Raw genomic sequence first — 21,069 nt, forward strand, 5'->3', positions numbered from 1 at the left:
ATAAGGTGCTTCAGTCCTCTCAGAGTGAAAGAAAAAAACCAATGGGTAGTCATGGACTGTCACACTAATTATCCAGCAGTCTGCTTTTGACAAATGTCAGTCAGAAATGATCCACTCAACTATTGAAATTACCATTCTGGAAATGAAATGATAAAACAGAAAATCTAAATAATAGTGGCACTGTGATAACATCAAATGTATCGTGTATGTGAAAAAGCTGAAATAATTCCACTCTATCTACTTTTTATTATCTTTTTACCTTCAACATCTCAATTACAACACTACATAATCTATCTTCAAGGAAATATAATCCTCATCTATGCAACATCTTCTGATATATTAATTCAGAGATTAAATTTGCCTTCAGTCCGGAACCAAATACAGGACCCAAACCTAAACTATCCATTCTGCATAACATCAACCTCGGTGTATTCCAGCTCTCCTGAGGTAGCCTTCTTCCCCTCATTCAACCTGTCTCTCTGCTGACATTGGCTGGACTGGGTTAGGGCCAAGGATCCATCCTGATCCCATCCGACTGGAAGTAATAGAGGTGGATGGGATTGAGATCTGCTCAAAGTGCTCTTATGTGTATCAACCATGGGTCAGCTGGTAATGTGTGATATAGGAGCTTTTGTGTTCAAAGACAAAGGTCTAGATTGATACTCCAGTGTACTGAGAGAGTGCTGCCCTATTGTGACATTTTGTCATTTGGATGAGACATTAAGGCAGGTGAGTACAAAATATGCCATGAGACTACTTTGAAGAACAAAGATGTCAACCACAGTGTCCTGCCAAAAACGTGCCCTTCATTCATAGGTTAGAACAAGATTAGCACATCATTATCACATTGCTGGCTGTGAGACCTTTTCATTTACAAAATGGCGCCATCAATAGGGACTAAACTACAAACCACTTCATTGGTTGTTGTCACGATTGGGACCATGTGGATCTTGTTGACCACAAGATTCTTGATTGGGGTTGCTAACCTCGGCCAATCAGGGATCTTGTAGTCAATGAGATCCACCTGGTCCCAATCACTACAGTTGTAAAAGGTTTTGGGATAGCACCCGGCCATGAAAAGTGCAAAATTACTGACGGTCTTTCTCATACTTTATGAGTTGCTTTTGGTTAAGATTGACATAAAAACATACTGTGCAAGTGCCAAGTTCAAGCTCTTAAAGGTAAATATTTACAGGTCAAACTGACAAGAATCCTACCTGTTTTGTGTCTGAAACTTCTTCATACAACTTATTTTCATCCTGCTGTTGCCTGCGCTCAAGGAGTCAGTGAACCCTGCAACACAAAAGGAAAGGCATCTTAACTAAAAACCATTTTCTATCTCATTCTCCACTCTGCTTTATCCCACTGAAGGGAAGCAGTAAATAACAGGCTATTAAACTGACACTTTTTAAAAAAAAATCTTCCATTAAATTTATCTCACGGTTGTAATTTTGTAAAGTGGCAATGCTTACAATGAAATAAGCATTGCCACTTTAACATGATCTAATGATTCTGAAAGCAGGTGACTAGTGAATGAGCAACTCTGATTGATGTTGATGGAGTTGATATGGTAGCAAATGCAAGTTCCAACAAAAAGCTGACTTAATATAGCTGCAGTTCAATCTTTCCATGTGGTGAGGTGACCTGAAATGGAGTAGGTGGGTTGTGAACAGGGCTGTAAGTTCCAGCCTTCATTTCTGTTGTAGGAGCAGAAAGAACATTTTTGAAAACTCTAGTTCAAGGAGTTAGTCAATGAGTGAAAACAGGTCAAATGCTTTGCTGTTCAATATATAGTTTTGCATCAAATTAAAGGAACACATTATGACTCTATGACTCCTTATTGACCAAGACGAATGCTCGAATGTTTCACTGATAAAGTTTCTTTTACTTAAGAGAAGTGTTCTTTTCAATTCCCTTACTGCTGAAGGGGTAAACATTGAAATCACTCTGCTATCTGCAGGTTCTTGACTTGCTGCTTTAATAGGACTTGTTCCTATTCTCGGCATTGGTCGTAATATTGAGAAATGAAAGGTACCGTCCCTGTGCATGAAAGATTGGAGTAATTCTGCAATCACCTAAAGCTCAGTAGAAAGATTCAGTTGTAGTTCTTCCCTTCCTATTTGAAATCCAGGCAACACATGGTACAGACCTGCTGTAAACTAGCAATTATTGTTCTGACCTCAGAGTGTAGCACAAAAGTACTTTTGAGATCAGTGAACTGCATGACTTGGAAGGTCAATTGTTTGTGTTGCTGTGAGTCCTGGAATCCTTGTGCTACCCCAATAGGCAAGATTAAAACTAATCAATTCAAGCATACTGCCACCATTGGTAATCAGCCCATGTCTCTTCATTTTTGATTCTTTCAGCTGCAAATTGACCCACAAACACATTGAACTAGAAATGGTGTCAGGTGAAACACTAGCTCAATCTGAAATGTAATGTGAACTGTGATCACCTTAATTTGGTGGTAACATTCTCCCCTCGCAGTCAGTAGAACACGCAGTCAATTCCAGCTGCACTCTCAAGTATTCAAGCACATAATCTAGACTAACAATTCAATACAATCAGGCTATGCACAATCATGTACACCTTTTCCTTGAACCATCTGCCAGGTCAAGTGGGTGTTGAAGATCCCACAACACCATTGAATGAAGGACAAGGGAGTTTTACTGTTGTTGTGGCTAATACATATCCTTGAACCAGCACTGGCCCTTGACCCATGATACCAAAACATGGGCCAACTGGCCATAGACATAAGAAAAGAAATAGACCATTTCGCCATTGAGTCTACTCCATCAATAAATGAGAAAACAGTTGATTTGAAAATTCTCAGTTACAATTTCTTTCCTTTGTCCCATAACCCTTGATTCCCTTGCCAACTAAAAATCTGTCTATCCAAACCTCATAATATACTTAATGATCCAGCTTTAACCGCTCTCTGTGGCAATGAATTCCACAAATTCACAAGCCTCTGAGATAAGAAATTCCTCATCATCTCTGCCTTAATTGCACCCCTTATTCGAGATTATACCCTGTGGTCCTAGATTCTCCCACAACGAGAAGCAATGACACCATTGGTCCATATGAAATGGCCATTACATTCTGTCACATATACCAACAATGACTACATATCAAAAATGTAATTCGTTGACTGTGAAATGTTAAAAGGTATGTTAGAAATACGAAAGGCAATACATAGCTACAACTGGTTGCTTGGTCATTTGGTTCTTAAATAAGTTTGCAAACTGAAGAAGATGTCGCTGCATTGTACCTTTTACAATTCAACATGAGGCTGGAGAATAGCTATTACTTGGTACAATTCCCAAGGTCATGTCTTGACCAATTAGAATTGGCTTGCTTATTCATTCATGGGATCTGGACATTGCTACCTCGACTAGCATTTATTGGCCATTGCTAATTGCCCAGAGAGCAGTTAAGAGTCAAGTGTATGTGGGCTTGGAGTTACATGTGGGCCAAACCAGGTAAGGACAGCAGATTACCTACCTGAAAGGTCATTAACAATCCACATGTGCTTCTGCATCAACAGTAGTTATACAGTTGCTATTCAACTATTTTCCTTTAATTTCAGATTTCAGATTTTTGATGTTGTGACTTGAACTCATGTTCCCATAACATTAGGTAGAGTTCTGAGGAAAAGTCATTGGACTCAAAATGTTGACTCTGTATTCCCCTCCAAAAATACTGCCAGACCACCAATTTCTGTTTTTGTATCAGGCTGGGATTCTTGATGACCAGGCCACTGACATTACCACTATACCAGCACCCACCACTTTCCTTGCAGTTCTCATGACAATGCCTCTGGCCTACCAGAGTCCACTTGCCAAGCAGCCACCACCCTTTACCCTACAATAAAAACTGTTGTTCCTTTTTCAACTTGGTACTTTTGCAATTATATCGTAATGTGTGCAAGATGATAGGCTTAAACAGGCACAAGTTATTTTCTTCACAAACCAACACCAGTTTTGGTACCATGTTCCCGTGGGGGTAACTAGATCTGTTTAAATGCCATGGCTCAAGGACATACATTTATCTGTCATAGATTCATACCGCATGGAAACAAACATCTCGGTCCAACTTGTCCATGCTGCTAGGTTTCCCAAACAAAACTACTCCCATTTGCCTGTGTTTGGCCCATTTCCCTCTAAGGGGTAAAACCTTTCCTGTCCAAATAAAGTTGTTCCACACTATAAGCCGTATAGGGATACATGTACCCGTCCTGCTTAGTCAATGAAAATTAGAATGGCCTATGGATTGGAGGATGGGCATGCCTATAATTGTATCTGACTAGTCAGGTCCTGCATACTGTCGTTTCATGTCAACAGTCAAAATATTACTATGCTGCTCAGAAGCTATTCAAAATCGTGAGGGATCTAGCCAGAATACACTGACAGAAATTATTCCCACTGACAGAAGGCTCGAAAATCAGAGGACACAAATTTGAAGTGAGTGCCAGATGAATCAAAGGCAATATGGGGACAATCGTTTCTGCATGGTAAGTGGTTAGGATGTGGAATGCACTGCCTGAGATTGTGGTGAAGGCAGATTCAATTGTGGCTTTTAAATGAAAGTTGAGTAATTATCTGAAGAGCGAATATTTGTGTGTCTCCGAGGAAAGGGCAGGGGAGTGCGGCTAGCTAAACTGCTGTTGTAGAGAATTGGCATCAGGACGACAGGCCATATACTCTCCATCTGTGCTGTGCCCAGTGTATGAATCTCAGCAAAAAATCAATGAAACTTCAAACCATGAAGCGAAACATCTTGAATTCTCTACTCTATATTATACTGAATGCATTTCTGATATTTTAAAAGTATAGGTTGTATATGAAGCTCACCCTTCTGATTCTTACTATTGTGGAATACAATAATTCACTTTTTCTGTGCTCGGTTTCTTTGCCCATGTTTGCCATTTTCAGTTAGTTTGTGGAACTTAGCACCTCAGTCACGGTTGGGTGTTCTTTTACTTTCCTTTGTGTTCTGGTGAAGAATTAGTTGCGATTCCCTCTCAACAGACACTTCCCCTGACATGCTTAGTGCTTTCCAAGTTCTCAGGAAGGGTCACCGGACCCGAAACGTTAACTCTGATTTCTCTTCACGATGCTGCCAGACCTGCTGAGCTCTTCCAGCAACTTCTGTTTTGTTAGTGTTTTCCAGAATTTCCTGTTTGACTTCAGATTTCTGGCACTTGCAAGACTATAATGCGGAGGGGGGGAACTGGGGTGGACAAGGTCAGAAGTCAGACGACACCAGGTTATAGTCCAACAGGTTTATTTGAAATCAAATGCTTTCAAAGAGTTGCCCCTTTGTCACCTGATGAAGGGGCATTACTCCATAGGCTTGTGATTTCAAATAAATCTATTGGACTATAACCTGGTGTCGAATGTTTTCTTACCTTGCAAGATTTAGGGTGGCATGGTGGCCCAGTGATTAGCGCTGCTGCCTCACAGCGCCAGGGACCCACATTCGATTCCAGCCTCAGGTGACTGTGTGAAGTTTGCACATTCTCCTCGTGTCTGCGTGGGTTTGCTCCGGTTTCCTCCCACAATCCAAAGATGTGCAGGTTAGATGACTTGGCCTTGCTAAATTGCCTACAGTGTCCAGGGATGTGGAAATTAGGTGCATTAGTCAGGGGTAATGTAGAGCAAGATAGACTAACCCACCAATGGGTGGATTACTCTTCGTAGGGTCAGTGTGGAATTGTGGGACTGAAGGGCCTGTTTCCATGCTGAGGGGATTCTATATAAATTATAGTTTTTGTTTCTTTTCTTATTTTGCACGTTTTACATTTCCATTCAGTTGACAAAGGGACACTAAGTCTCACTTCACAGCTCATATATTCCACAATGAAAACTAGTCTGGCTTCCTCATGCAATAACAAAAACTTTCATTCATAAAACACCATTAGTATAGTAACACATCCAAAGGGACTGCAAAAGGTCAATTATAAACCAAAATTTGATTCCAAATCATGTACGGAGATATCAGGACATGTGACTGAATATTTGGACAAAGAGGAGAAAGTGAGGACTGCAGATGCTGGAGATCAGAGCTGAAAATGTGTTGCTGGAAAAGCACAGCAGGTCACGCAGTATCCAAGGAACAGGAGAATCGACGTTTCGGGCATGAGCCCTTCTTCAGGAATGAGGAAAGTGTGTCCAGCAGGCTAAGATAAAAGGTAGGGAGGAGGGACTTGGGGAGGGGCGTTGGAAATGTGATAGGTGGAAGGAGGTCAAGGTGACGGTGATAGGCCGGAGTGGGGGTGGGGGCGGAGAGGTCAGGAAGAAGATTGCAGGTTAGGAAGGCGGTGCTGAGTCCGAGGGATTTGACTGAGACAAGGTGGGGGGAGGGGAAATGAGGAAACTGGAGAAATCTGAGTTCATCCCTTGTGGTTGGAGGGTTCCTAGGCGGAAGATGAGGCGCTCTTCCTCCAACCGTCGTGTTGATATGGTCTGGCGATGGAGGAGTCCATGGACCTGCATGTCCTTGGTGGAGTGAGAGGGGGAGTTGAAGTGTTGAGCCACGGGGTGGTTGGATTGGTTGGTCCGGGTGTCCTCCGATATGGCTAGGAAGAACTGTTTGTTTAGTGTATGGATTCTTCTGTGGATGAAGAACAGTAAAGGTCCTTTGCAGGTCTGTGAGAGTGTTGTCCTGAGCTGGGGTAGGTCTAATTGCAGGGAAGGTAGGTAGCGGCGCATGGCTGCAAGCGTGGAGCAAAGGATCCGGAGGGAGGTCTGTTGCTGGAGGCTTTCCGATACGGCTAGGGAGAAATGTTTGTTTCCGATATGGCTACGAATAACTGTTTCATAGAGGATAGAGAAGTGAAGGTTTAGGAGCAAATTCAAGAACGATTGGCCTTAGCAGCTGAAAACAGATTTGTTGCTAGCTGAGTCAAGAAAATAGAGAGTGCACAAGAAGTGAGAGCAAGTAAAGTGCAGTCAGCTCAAAAACTGATCATTTATATATCGACCTATAAACGTGTGGGGGTTCGGTTAGCTTGGATGGCTGCTATATGATTCAGAGTGGCTGAGGTTACCACGAAGGTCCTACCTTCTCAACATAGCTCCTCCCTGAGACACAGCGACCTTCAGGTTAAAATCACAACCCGTCGTCTCTCTCTAATGAGAGAGCAGCCCGATGGTCCATAAGGATTATGGTGACTTTACTATTCAGTGCTGGATTAAGGGAAACATTACATATGACTCAGGACTTCATATCTCAATTGCATAGGCATTGAGAGTTGGTGCTGGAAAAGCACAGCAGGTCAGGCAGCATCTGAGGAGCAGGAAAATCGATGTTTCGGGCATACGCCGTTCATCAGAAATTCAGCAGGAATGATAAACAAGGGTGCTTAAAGCTTAGCAGTGTTGTTTTACCTCTGCTTCATAGTACTGTATATGACTTTGAACAAAGGGATTAAATTTGGCCTTGCACTTCTAAACGCTGTATCTTAACAGCACTTTAGTGAAGTGTGTTTAGTGCAGGTATAATTACCTCTGAAGCAATACAGATTGAAGGCAACGACACATCCACTCTTCAGTAGTTTCTCCCCTTTGGCAAGTGACCAGATTTGAAATAATGAAAGCTCTTATATGCAGGTTCTTTAAATGTTTATCCTCCAGCCGAGACAGTGAAGACAAAACAGATCTCACATACTGAAGGCGTGGCATTTCTGCATGCGTTATTGTGAGGCAGTATTGTCATTCTTGGGTTGTGTATTCACACATGTCTTACAATGCTTTTCTTTGTAACAAAACTATTTTTTCTTGTACATTAGTTTGCAGCAACAAAGCCAAATACCTGTTGGAATAATTTCTAGTCTTTAGGGCATGAGAATAATTGCCATATGGATGAATGATTTCCATTGTTAACAATGATTGCACAACTACATGGGAGCCAAGTAATGTGCCGTAGCAACAGACCATGCCTTTCTGTAGCCCTCAGTGACAGGCTACTCCTGAAACATTCAACATTCATTTAACACAATGACATACAGGGACACCAGCAGCGTTGAAGAAATAAAAGACATGAATGGAAAGGGTCTAATTGTTGTACTGGCCTTGGCATTGATCACTTTAAAGAATCAAGAACAAAACATAATTCAATTTCTTTGACTGATATAAATAGTTTGAAGTATCTGGATTTGGCAGCACATTTATTGATTTGAAGCTCAGGATGGCTACTTGTTTTGTGGAATATATCAATTTATCCTTGCCAATAATTTGAAAATCAACTTTCAATATAAAGCAGATCTCAACTTTTACATTTCATTCACAGGATGGAGACATCATTGGCTAAGCCAGCAGTTATTGCCCATCCCTAATTGCCCAGAGGGCAGTTAAGAATCAACCACACTGCTATGTGTCTGGAATCACGTGTAGGCAAGAACAGATAAGTATAGCAGTTTCCTTCCCTCAGGACATCTGTGAACCAAATGAGGTTTTTCTCAGCAATCAATTCACAGTCCTCACTCAACTTTTAATTTAAATTTTTCTTTATTGAATTCAAATTCCATCATCTGTCATGGCAGGATTTAAACCAGGTCCCCATAATATTCGGCAGCATCTGAGGACCCTGAATTGCTGTGCTCTTCCAGCACCACTGATCCAGAATCTGGTTTCCAGCATCTGCAGTCATTGTTTTTACCCCATAATATTAGTTAGGTCTTAGGATTAACATTCCAGCAATAATGCCACTAGGCCATCACACCTAGTTTCTACAGCTGTCGTGCCTGAGTGACATAGTTATGAGTTCAAGTCCTGCTCTATGCCTTACACATAAAAGACCCCCCATTGTGGTATGAGAGGAGGGATCCATTGCTTCAAGAACCAGCTTGTGGATGACATGTTAAACTGAGGACCTACTGCCCGTTCAGGTGGATATAAATGATTCCATGGGAACATTTTGAAAACGAATAAGGGAGTTAACTCTAATGACCTGGCCAGCATTTATCTTTCACACAATATCATAGAAAGGAAAAAAGAAATCTGGCCACTATTGTCAAGCTGCCTTGGGGATTGTAGAAAATTAAGAGCTGTGTTGCCAATGTTACAACAGTGATTGCACTTCATGGGCTGAAAAGAGCTTTGAGATGTCAGGTTATTGTGTAAAGTGCTGTGTAAATGTAAGTCTTTTCTTTTGAATACAGCAACCAACTTATAACTAAAGGTGTTAAGGTTACACTTTACTATACAAGCAATTTGAAAGCAATAGCAGAAAACATGTACAGAAAATACACAACTGAGAGTGGCAGTGGAGCTCAGTCATTGGCAATGGTGCCTCACAGCACCAAGGTCCTGGTTCAATTCCACCCTAGCGTGACGGTCTGCATGGAGTTTGCACGTTGTCTGTGTGTTTCCTCCAGGTTGTCCAGTTTCCTCCCACAGTTCAAAGTTGTGCAAGTTAGATGGACTGGCCATGCTAAATTGCATATTGTCATGGGATGTGTAGACTACGTGGATTAGCCTTGGGAATTACAGGGTGGGAGACAGTGAGGACTGCGGATGACGAAGATCAGCATTGAAAAGTGTGGTGCTGGAAAAGCACAGCAGGTTAAGGAGCATCCAAGTAGCAGGAGAGTTGACGTTTCAGGCATAAGCCCTTCATTAGGAATAGCGGGGATGGGTGGAGTTGGTAAGGAGGCTGAAAAGGAAAGGGGGGAGTGGGGTTGGGAAGGAATTAGGTAGATGCAGTTGGGAGGTCATGGTGATAGGTTGGAGCAAAGGGTGGAGCAGATAGATGGGAAGGAAGTTGGGCAGATGGGGCAATTCAAGAGGATGGTGCCGAGTTGGAAGGTGTGATGAGGTGGAGGGAGTGGCGATGAGGAAATACACAGTGGGTCTGGGTGGGATGCTCTTCAGAGTGTCAGTGTGGACTCAATGGGCCAAATAGTCTGATTCTACATTGTGAGCACTCTATGGTGGAATATGAAGGCAATCCTGACATTTAATTTCCCATGAGTCTCTGGATTGATTGAATATGCATAAATTACAGGCAACACCATATGAAATATGTTTATATCAAATATAAAATTGAAATGCATGGCAAATTGTAGGCTTTTTTTCTTACCTTGATACCACTAAATTTTAATGGCTCAATAGACAAGTTAAAAAGGACATAACAAAGCTCTTTGATTTGTGAAGTAAAATTCCAAGGAAAGTTATGTTTTTAGAAGCGTCATGCTGAGATGAATCTCAACTGACATAGAATATGTATCAGATAAAGGAATTCTTTCTCTGTTTCACTCCATAACAGTACGGTCATTTTGGAAGTCAAAGGTCGAACAATATTCACTAAAGTTTCTGCTTTGAATTATCAAGGACAATGTGAATTAGCAAACCTGATGTGACCTTATATTGAATGTTACAGATGCAAAAACTTCTAATTTGAATTCAATTCATAATGCTGGAATGTGAAGTTAATCACATTCACGGTGACCACCAAACAATCATCAGTTGTTGTAATTTCCGAGTTGTTGTAAGTTCCCCCGTGTTCACTTTCGAAGCTCAGTGAAATTCCCTGTGATATTCCTTAATCAATAGATCACCCAAGTCACTTAGCTTGTCAATTTGAATAAAAACTTCTAAAGTCGTATTCAAATTGCCCCTGACCTCTCCTTCAGCTATACAACCTTTCAAGAATACCGCATTATAAACATAATTACCAAGGCGTTCTCGTAATGCTGTGAGTAGTGTGCCTGTTTCTGAGTGTTTCAGCCCCATTCCATGATGACCATAAAATGTAAATTCGCAATGTGGTCAAACAGGCTGATTGCCAAATCCACAAATCCTTCGAACATATCAATGGCTGAGGGAGAGGTTTCTGCTCTGCCATGTTCCTCGTGGTGTGGCATCCCTCAAACCTCAACGTGACCTCTGATTTCAGTGGCGTGATCTGTTCCAGGAAAAAAACTACTGAAAAAAGGCATTTTGCATGCTACATGCATCTCAGGATGCAGAAAGTCTGCCAAATCTGTGATTTCCCTCCTAATTAGAACTAGAAACAACAAAAATAGAAGGATCACTGGACTTGAATTGTAAACTCAGCTTTCTCTCCATGGGTGCTGCCAGACCTACTGAGTATCTCCAGCAATCCCTGCTTTTGATTCTGGTAAGCCTTTGTTGCAGTCCGTCCGCAGCCAGAACATCTTTCTGTTGTTAAGGAGAGCGAAACTGCACACAATACTCCAGTTGTGGTCTCACCAAAGCTCTATAAAGTTGCAGAAAGACATCCCTGTTCCTGTACCCAAATCCTCTTTGTACGAAGGCCAACTAATCAACAGAAGTAATATTCTTAATTCCCAGACCATTCTCATTTATGGATGTACTTTTTTCTTCAAACATGTTGACATCAATATTAATAAAATGTTACCAGAGCTAATAAAAATATTTAACAATGAGGGATGCTGCAGATTTCCCAGATCTTTGGAGAATTGCAGCTGCCTCACAAGTAATCGTCAACTGCGAGACCATTTAATTTGCCCCACTGCTTTTTTATATTAAAGTACTTACGGATCTGAACATCTGGTCTGAACTACGTGCGCACACACACAGCAACCATTCCATTTATCAGTTGGTGTGGCAAATATTTTTCAATTACAAGTCCCACATCTTCAGTTTGCAATTGCCCTGGTGACAACCTTGAATTCAAGAGACGATGGGGACTTGTTAACATGCCACCCATAAGTGACCTTTTATGTGTGGCATTCTTCACTTTCAAGGAGGTTTGGAAAGCAATGCCACTGCTCAGTTGCTGACAGAATTAAGGTTTAAAAACCGTGTTTAATGATGAAAACTATAATCTATCTCACATTTATTTTTACAAAAGAAAGGTGAATGGTTTCTTTTCAAGGTCTTCACTCAACAAAAATGCATGATATTTGTGAATGGGTTATACATGTTTTGGAAAAAATATTGTATTGAGCAATGTGACCTGTTAGTCACCAAGACTATTTTATATTGTAGTGAACATTATTTTGCCTCAATAGAGATTAAGTAAGAGCTGACTGTAATGGTCCAATTTCGATACAGCCACAAACGTTAACAATGAACTCGCAGAAATTGCTGGATAAACTGAGCATGTCTGGCAGCATCTATGGAGAGAAACAGAGTTAATGTTTCGAGCCTAGCAACCTTTCTTCAGAACTGGATTTAGATGCAATATTCAGAAGTTGCCTCTCACTCCTTAAGGAAGCCTCAATATGCCCCAGAACAAACACTTTTAAGTCCAGTTCCATTTTTTTCAGGAAACATGATAGCCAAATTGTGCATATCAGAGTCCCGTAGTAGTTATAAAACAGTGTCCAGATAATTTGGTTTCATGATGTTTGTTCAGGAACAAAGATTGGCCAGATTGCCTATGAGTTAACAGCATGAGAGTGAGACTCATGGATAGCCCATCAAAGAGACAGCACAGGTATAATGGGGCTTGTTGCATGCATGGTTCTTGAACACTGTGGAGATTTTCCCTGCTTTTCTTCAAATAGGGTCCTAGGATCTTCTACATTTACCTGAGGCAGGAGACAGAGCCTTGGTTTAATATCTCATCCAAAGGATAACAAGTTGCACAGTACAACACTCCCTCAGCACTGCACACTGGGGCATGAACCAAAACGTTCAGCGCCGAGGGTGAGAGTGCTGACTCTGACCAAGTCTTGAACTTTCAGTTAATCCATTACTTTGCAATCACACTTGATATCTAATCCTGACAAACAACAGGAGGTTTTAAAAGGAGTTACATGCTGTGCTGGCAGTTACAGCCTAAAACAGACCAAGGTGTGTGATGACAGAAATGTTGGTTGTGCTATTGAAGGAAAATAACATGAAACAGTTCTTTGCTGTACTCCTATTGCTCAATTGTCTCTCACTGTCACTTTCCTTGCTGCTCGTGGTTTCAGCCTCAATACATGCAGCGCCACATGATGTGCTGTTCCCTTTGACATTGAATCGGTTAAAACAGTGCGCTTGAGACAAAGGGGAGGTGTGGGTGGGAGCTGTGTGGAGGAGAAATGAGAAAATTTTCAAAGCTGATTTTAAGATTGCAGAATGACTGCATCCCAAAAGATGTGGATGTCCCAGTGTAAAATTAATGACCACACATCCATTCCATTTCAGAAAGCATGGTTATTTGGTTTCTTCTTGCAGCCTTACATGATTGCTGCATGCAACTGGTGCTACCTGCAGCATTAATCCAAAGGAGTTGCCTTTTAGTGATAACGCCACTGAAGTAGTACTCCGGAACACCAGGCTAATGTTCTGGGGACATGTGTTAGAACAGCAGGTGGTCAAATTTGAATACGTTAAAATCCAGGATCAAAATAAAGACAGTATAACGCCAACTATCAAACCAATGTTGATGAAATGAAATATCTTGCTCACTCGTGTCACATAGGGAAGGAAATCTCCTATCATTACCTAGTCTGGACTAAGTACAACTCCAGATCCAGAACAATGTTGTTGACTGTTAACCCTAGCATGCCATTCAGTTGTATCAAATCACTACAAAGTGTAAACAACCAAACAACAGCAAACGCAGACCTGTCAACTCTGCAAAGTCCTCCTTCCCAATAGCTGGGGGCCTGAGCCAAAGTTATAAGACTAATCAAGCAACAGTTTGACATTGCTACATTGACAGAATTATGCCCTCCAGGCAATCTCTCAGACACCACCACCACTTTCTGAGGGCATGACCTGTCCCACTGGCTCGAAATACCTACTTTAGGTGGTGGCACCTTGGTATACAGTTGGGGCAGAGTTGCCCTGTTTTTTTTCAAGATTTACGCTGGGTTTCATGGGATTGGGTCAAACATGGGAAAGGAAATTTTCTACTGGTGGACACCTGTTCCCACCATTTTGACAGATGTTTTCCTAATTCACCATGTCAAATACCATTTGGAACAACACTGAGGGTGACAAGGGCACAAAATGTACTCTGGGTGGGGAACGTCAATATTAATTACCAAGCATCACTACTGTCTGAGTCTGCCATGTCCCAAAGGGCATAGCTGTTAGACTGGGACAGCAGCCAATAGTGAGGGAACCAACCAGATAGAAAAACTTACTAGACCTTGTCCTTATTAATTGATCTGTTGCTGATGTGTCCATTCATGAAGGTAAAGATTGGTGGGACTACTGCACAGTCACTTTGGGGACAAAGTACCCTCTTCACAATGAGGATATCCTCCATTGTATTGGGTGGCACTACACTGTGCTAAATAGGATAGACATTTTTTAAGATCTAGCAATTCAATACTGGACATGCATGAGGCAGTGAAGGCCATCAGCAACAGCAGAATTGTGTTTAATGTTAAACCTGCATATCACCAACTTACCATTACCAATGAAATGGGAGATCAATGATAATTAATGAAAAGTACAGAAAGGCATGCCAGAAGCAACACAAAACAAACCAAAAAATAAGTTGTTGAACTGTTGATGGTACAATGCAGAACTACTTGCAATAGGCAAAAGTTGGGACTACATGAAAGGATTGGATCTAAGCTCAGTACTGCTGCCAGACCTAAACATGAATGGTATTGGTCAGTTAGATAACTAATTGGAGGTGCAAGCTGCACAAATATCCCATCCTCAAGAATGAAGGGAGCGAGCATGTCTGTGCAAAGTATTTGAATTTATCTTTAGTCAGACATGTCAAGGAAATAATCCATCTCAGCCTCATCCTGAGGACCCCAACATTTTTCAGACAACGTGATTCATTCTGATTCCATGACAGCTTTAATCCAAAAAATGACAGAAGAGCTTAACTCCAGAGGTGGACATGCAGAGAGTGTTTGTCCAAGTGTGGCATCAAGGACCCTGAGCAAAACTGGAGTCAATGCAAATCAGAAGAAAAAAAGTCTCTGCTGGTTGGAGTCACATTTAACACACAGGTCAAAGTGTGCACACACATTTCCTGCAGCTTTTCTGGACATTAAGTTGCTGGGTAGAACCTAATAGAGTTACCATTAAAGAGCACAATTTGTTAGCTGAAGCTCAGTTAGAGGCTTAAAATCTGAGATATGGAAATGTGTTGCTGGAAAAGCGCAGCAGGTCAGGCAGCATCTAGGGAACAGGAGAATCGACGTTTCGGGCATTAGCCCTTCTTCCAGCAACACATTTCCATCTCTGATCTCCAGCATCTGCAGACCTCACTTTCTCCCCTAAAATCTGAGATAGTCTTCCCGAGTCCTGAGGTCAGGCTATTGCTCTGTCAATCACACTTATTAAAGCTGTCCTATCTGACTTTCCCAGTTCTGGTATGTGTTCCTCTCCTAAAGCTCCCTCTCAAGTCTTTGCCTGCATTTGGAAGTGTTCATGTATCGGGTGATTAATTATGTGAGTCTGTGTACTACTGACGCCCACTGTGCTGGAATGGTAAAGCCCCTGTGTACACTCAGAAGAAAACTCTGCAAACTGTTACATTTGCTGGAAACCAAAGCAGAAATATGGGGTAGGTATTTTAAAATCCTATGAATGGAAACTGTTACACACATTGAAACTTTTATTATCCCTCCATCGATCCAAGATACTATACACAACAATCTCCAACGTCCCACAGTTTATAGTGATCATTCTTCCCTACATACCCATTCAGGGTGGCACACTTTCCACTGTCACGTTCACAAAGATATTCTACTCTTACCTTCACGTTGTCAATCTGATTTGCTCTTCTTCCTTAGTTGATTTCATTTTGGCATTCTCCTCCTCTATTCATCATTGCTGCTTCTAACTCGAACACCTTGCAGTTCAAAATAGTTTATAAAATCCCTATAATGTGGAAGCAGGCCTTTCAGCCCATTGAGTCGGCACCGACCCTCCAAAAGGCATCCCACCCACACCCACCCAATCACTCTATCCCTGTAACCCTGCATTTCCCAGGGCGAATCCAACCAGCCTGCACATCCCTGGACACTACGGGCAATTTAAACATGGCCAAACCACTTAATCTGCACATCTTTGGACTGTGAGAGGAAACTGGTGCACCCGGAGGAAACCCACGCAGACACAGGGAGAATGTAAAAACTTCACACAGACAGTCACCCAAGGGTGGAATCGAACCCGGGTCCTTAGCGCTGTGAGGCAGCAGCGCTAACCATTGAATAACTGCCCCGTGGGTGGGAATTTCTGCCCCTCCTAGCTGCTGCAAGCATTCTCCCCCATAGCATATACAGCATTCGATCTGCTGCAGCTGCAGTCAGTGAACGAGGAATGTCATTGGGAGCTACACTAAAGAGAAGATGTGCAAATTAATTGGTCTTGGAGGAAATTGGCACTGCCCTCAAACATCTACACATTCTAATGAAACCTGCCGAAGCAGGTTGCTCTTGTATTGTTAGCCAGGCAAATACTGAAGCTGTTTCAAAAATGAATTAAACTCGACTTGATAAGAATCTTGAATAGTAAAGGAAATTTGGTGATATAGCTACGACTGCTGTCTGGTATCCCTGGGAGTTGACTGGACGTGCCTGGTCTTTCTGGCGAGCTTGCGACAGAAATATAGCAATGAGAAAATTCAGGATCCAACTTGTACTGACAATCCCCTTAAACTGAGTTTACCTTCAGCAGTTAAAACTGCAAAAGCTTTAATGTGATGCAAAAACAACAGGAAGCACCTTTATCTCAGAAATATCTCTTGGCCCTGCGTATATTCAAACTGACAGGACACAAAGTCTCAGAGGGTGAAAAGTCCCTGAGTGAATCCTCAAACAACAGCACTTAAGAAAATAAATCTTCTGACAACTGTCTCCTAGTAAGAGACAGTGTTGAAAATACCCTTGTCTCAAAATGAATGATTTGGATATGTTGCTACTTCCCCATCACTTTGTTTCAAGTGCACTTGTTTCGACAGACAGAATCAAAGCAATTTTGTTTTTTTTGAAAATGTAGCAGGGTCACAGCCAACGTGGCTCAAATTCAACCGCGATGTGATCAGGAAGCACGGAGTTATCTTCAAGCATTTTCAAAATTATGTTCAATATTTAACCCCCAACTGATGTTGATACATTACTCGGCACAATTCCTTCAATATGTGAAGCTCTTCAGTGATCAAACCATAGAATGTGAGTGTTGGCAGCCCATTCAAATATGGAGGAGTATTAAGGTGGTAAATATTGAGGGTCTGGGAATGACAGCAGATGAATTAAAACTTCAAATGTGGCCACTTTGTGTTACCTTCTCCCTTACCTTGTAGTTTGCCTCAATGCTAGCAATGAGCAGCAAAGCAGCCAGGATCTCAAAATTGCTGTTCATTTATGGGACTTAGATGTCATTGGCTACATCAGTGGGCATTCATTTCCCAATCCTAATTGCTCAGATGGCGCTTAAAAATTGCTGTGGGCCTGTCGTCACCTGTAGGCTGGATCAGGTAAGAATGACAGATTTCCACCTTCAAAGAGATCTCAACGAACCAGATGGGTTTTTAAGCAACTAAAATACAGTGGGGTTACATGGCCACCTTTAGGCTAGCTTTATATTAATTCCAAATTTGCAATGAATTTAAATTTCACCATCTGCCATAGTGGGATTTGAAACTCTGCCCCCTGAACATTAATCTGGGTTGTGGATTGCTAGTCTGTCACCATCCTATTGTCACCTGCCATTTCTCATTGAGTTCCCTGTTCAACCCAAAAGAAATGAAGGAAGAAGGGCTAAATGAGCTAGCTGCTGAAGATGCAGTACTCAGTGCCAGTGTCCATTCTAGTTCCAGCTAAATTGCTCTGTAGTGTCTGGGGCTGTGCAGGTTAGACGGATTAGCCATGGTAAATATAGGGTTATGGGGATAGAGTTGGAGGGGTGTGGTTTTGGGTGAGATGCTCTTCAGACCCAGTCGGTGCAGACTTGACTAGCCGAAAGGTCTCTTTCCACACTGCAAGGTTTCAATATCTATTAAAGGAAAATTTGTAGGACCACCAGGATAGAGCGAGTGAGTGGGTCTTCTTGGATAACTTTCTTAACAATGGGCCCAATAGTGTCTTTCTGTGCTCTACAATTCTATGATCATTCAACCAACTGATTAAATCACTAAAGAGAATTGCACCCTCAGGGCAAAAGCTGAAATATTCTCTTAGGAATTGGGAGTTTTAATTTCACTCTCCATGCAGATTTGCCTATAGCTCACATACTCCAAATCATATTGGGTATCATGTTAAAGTTCATCAAAAACAATTAATCCAAAGTTATCATATGCGGCATCAGGATAGAAACAGCACAGACTCCTAGTTCTGTTCTCACTCTTTCTTACACTCACAATTCTATACTGAACGTTATAGTCTAAGGTACTCGCAAATAATCAAAATCTTAAGAAAGTTATTAATCATTCAGCTTGGGTAACACTTTATCAGAAGCTGTCAAATCCAGACCTCTCTTTGGCCCTTTGCACTCTATCTCTACCAGTGTGATGTGTGAAATCTTTCATTCTTAATTTTGTACATGACCAAAGCTTTATGATTTTCATCAGTTTTGTTGTATTAATGGTTTGCAATGATTCAGTTAGTAAGGAACCCTCAATAATTGGTAACTGATGAATGACTAATTTTTTTTTCCACCAAGCAATGCATAACCTTGGATTTTAAATGCAGCGGAGTCTGTGACCTTCTCAATGGGAGGGCAATCAATGGAGATTGGTGAGAAGGCACTGGAATGAGACATGATAGGAGAGCGCACAGAGGTACAACATTTTTTAACTACTTAACATATACCTCAGAACATGAAATACTCCAGATATACCAATTTTTTTTTCAATAAATAGCACAAAGTTGAAATAATTACTTGCACTTTATAAATTGTGTAAAATCAGCAAGAGGTGCATGTATTGTTGTGGATTGTTTTTAACAAAGACAGTCAAATGTATTTGCTGCCTTCCTGGCAACTCTACAACTTTACTGTGATGAGTTTTTGTAAACCTTGCTGCACTGTGGGTTTGCAGGTTAGCTATGTGACCCTTCCAGCATGCAGTCTGCATTAAAAGCTGCCACACTCCTCTCCTCAGGCCGTATTTCTTTCATGGAGCAATTTAGTGATGCATTCCATTCCCTCGTCAGACTATAATCAGACAGAAACATGTCAGGAAAAAGACCTTTAACCCGTTTCGTTTTTTTCTACATTTCAACTACAAGCCCTCCTCCTCCTCCATTTCACATCCTTCAGATTTCACAATCCGAAGCTCCACTTGAACCACACAAAGTTTCAAACCCTTTCCATTCTCCACACCAGACACCACATCCACCCCCTCCCGACAAATTAACGTAATCAAAATGAAAATGTGGAATAGTTGAAAGCTTGAAAGAATAATTTCACTGCTGAGTTTTAACTCCCTTAATAACTAAAGAATATGATGTGGGTGTTGCAAATTTTGAAGCAGCCATGAATTATTTTGATGAAAGGTTTAGTTACCTTCCTAATTCTGGAAAAAAATAAAATCATATGAATAATTTAAGGATATAAAGTCAGACGTAAATAAGTAATAAGTTAGCCTTTTCTGTTGATCAATGTATCCGGTATTAGAAAGGGTTTGGCACTTTAGATGAAGGCAATATCCTTTAAGTAGGCAGATAGATAATGGCAATATTTATAACAGATTGGTACAGTCAGTTTCGAGCCAAAAAAATAAGTTTTTCATAAGCTATTGCGTGAATTACAAAATTCTCATCCATTTAAGTACTTGAGAGATTGTACGTCAAAGTTCCCAGCATTGGTGACTAGAATTTAGAAACTCTCAGCACTACCCTGGTGATAGCTGCAAATTCTTACTCCTTCATACTGAGATTCATTTAAGATTTTTCACGCAGAGGGTGGTACGTATATGGAATGAGCTGCCAGAGGAAGTGGTGGAGGCTAGTGCAATTGCAACATTTAAAAGGTATCTGGATGGTGGTCGGCATGGACAAGTTGGACCGAAGGGTCTGTTTCCATGCTGTACATCTCTATGACTCTATGCTCTATGATCACTAAATCTCCCCCTATTTGACCAAGTATTTGGTCATCTGTCCCAATCGCTTCTTCTGAAACTTGGTGTTGAAATTGCTTTGAGCAGGCTTTTGTGAAATATCTTGTGGCAGTTCATTACATTAAGGACTTATATAAATGCAATTTATTGCAGCCAAATCCTTTAAAATCTCAGGGATGTGATCAATAGTTTGGTACGATTTATCGATTGGCTATCTGCAGACCTAAAAATAGACTTGATTCAGAATAGTAAGTTTGTAACAAATAAATTTTCATTCAGTAGCTGTGATGGACTGCAAAGCATCAAGCATATAGGCTCCATCGATAAAGCTGCCTGACAGTTGGAGAAGGGACTGAGCGGAGTGCCCAGAATCGATCCTGTTGAATGAGACCTCCTTTGAGGAATCCGGGGTAGAGGAGAAAGAGGAGTTCTAAGGGCTCAAAAGTAGTTCAACATGCAGTGTAACTCAACAAATGAATTACTCAGCTTTAACTATAAAAACCACACATGACATAAAATGCTGACAACTGTGCTTTTCCATTGCCATTTATTCCAAAATGCATTTACTGAGAACGAATTTACACAAATAAAGATTTTCTTGTCAAATTGATTTCATGCCATTTGTCACCCAAACTGAATTTCTTGTTTGGGAGTTTGACAATAATTGTGAAGTAAATGTACTTTACCAATCAGTTGTAGAGGGTGAGAGCGGAAATATGCTATTTTCTTCACATCACTAATTTTCTCACAATTCCTATTATACCTTCCCTTCTCTCTTAAAGGCATGACTCTTCTTTTGTGTATGATGTCCAGGTAGACATTTTTCAGTTGCAAATCATGTTATTGTGCATATACCATATGTACTCATGTAAAAGTCGAAGTTTCTCGACTACTTTTTAAGGTTACATTTATGGGGTCGACTATTACAAGAATACTACTTTTGAGGGGCTGAAATTCAGCCGTGAGAAATCGTCAATAGCTGCATGAAGCAAGGAAGATCAGGGATAGATCGGGGATACAGTAATTATAGTGAAGGAAATGCATATAGGCCTATCTTGTATAGGGAATTACGGTGTGATAAACTTTGTATCACACCAATTATACTAATTATAG

General features: G+C 41.2%; 1 protein-coding gene across 19 annotated transcripts in view; it reads right to left on the reverse strand.

Moving 5' to 3' along the window:
• Window positions 1-21,069, reverse strand: part of LOC122557375 (teneurin-3) — a 2,678,940-nt gene that overhangs the window by 678,750 nt on the left and 1,979,121 nt on the right. For all 19 annotated transcript variants that reach the window (XM_043705048.2, XM_043705074.2, XM_043705164.2 and 16 more), the window contains one exon: window positions 1,218-1,293. The gene's annotated coding sequence lies outside the window, so the exon portion shown is untranslated. The remainder of the gene's footprint in view (window positions 1-1,217; window positions 1,294-21,069) is intronic.

This window comes from Chiloscyllium plagiosum, unplaced genomic scaffold, assembly GCF_037043375.1.
Source record: "Chiloscyllium plagiosum isolate Xiang-an unplaced genomic scaffold, Cpla_swu_hap1 HiC_scaffold_2, whole genome shotgun sequence".
Taxonomy (NCBI): Eukaryota; Metazoa; Chordata; class Chondrichthyes; order Orectolobiformes; family Hemiscylliidae; genus Chiloscyllium; species Chiloscyllium plagiosum.